The sequence below is a fragment of the Chaetura pelagica genome, unplaced genomic scaffold, assembly GCF_000747805.2.
Source record: "Chaetura pelagica isolate M959 unplaced genomic scaffold, ChaPel_1.0 scaffold506, whole genome shotgun sequence".
NCBI lineage: Eukaryota > Metazoa > Chordata > Aves > Apodiformes > Apodidae > Chaetura > Chaetura pelagica.
This window is the reverse complement of record NW_009953578.1, coordinates 39,966-41,119: the sequence shown is the minus strand read 5'-3', so window position 1 is coordinate 41,119 and position 1,154 is coordinate 39,966.

Genomic DNA, 1,154 nt, shown 5'->3' with positions numbered 1-1,154 from the left:
CTTGTAGGGGGGGGGGGGTGTGTAGGTGAGCTCTGGCCATAGCGGCTTGGGCTGAGACCCCCTTGGCTGCAGGGACCAGAGGACGGGCACGTCCCGCCTATAGCTGAGGGAACTGAGACCCTCCTGTAGGTATCAGGGGGGGAAGCAGCCAGACCCCACTATAGGAGCTGGGACACAGCTGGGCCCAGGCTGGAGGGGAGGGGTTGAGACCCCTGTCCCCACAAGCTATAGAGGCTGGGACATAGATACTCCTTGACTACAGGGGAGGGAGCGGGGACCTTCCTCCCCAGCTATGGGGGCTGAGGCACCACCGGGACCCAGCCATGGGGGATGTGAGTGGGGACCATAAAATCCCAGCCTGGTTTGGGTTGGAGGGACCTTCCAGACCATCCAGTCCCAACCCCCTGCATGGGCAGGGACACCTCCCACCAGCCCAGGTTGCTCCAAGCTCCACCACCTCCCTCGCCCTACAAAAATGGCTACAAAAAATCTTGGGGTGTTGGTCATAAGCCCTGGGCAGGGTTTGTGCTTGGGTTTGGTTCATGGCAGCAGCACAGGCAGGGATCTGCTCTCAGGGGGCTTTTCAGGGTCAGTTTCAGCTGCTCAAAGGTATTTCCTACGGTGACAGGCTGGGAGAGTTGGGGTGTTCAGCCTGGAGAAGAGAAGGCTCCAGGGAGACCTTAGAGCAGCTTCCAGGGCCTGAAGGGGCTCCAGGAAAGCTGGGGAGGGACTTGGGACAAGGGCAGGGAGGGAGAGGACAAGGGGGGATGGATGAAAACTGGCAGAGGGAGATTGAGGTGAGACATGAGGAGGGAATTGTGGAGTGTGAGGGTGGTGAGAGCCTGGCCCAGGTTGCCCAGGGCAGCTGTGGGTGCCCCATCCCTGGCAGTGTTGAAGGGCAGGTTGGATGGGGCTTGGAGCAGCCTGGGCTGGTGGGAGGTGTCCCTGCCCATGCAGGGGGTTGGGACTGGATGATCTTTGAGGTCCCTCCAACCCAAACCAGTCTGTGGTGTTTCCCTGTCGGTGCAGTTTCATTTATTTGCAGCGGGAACTGAGCTGTTCTGAGGGGCTGGGCAGGTCGGTCCGCGATCACTCCCCGGCCCGTGGCCACCAGGTGGCACCAGGTCCCCACGGAAGGTGGGCTCACCTCCCCC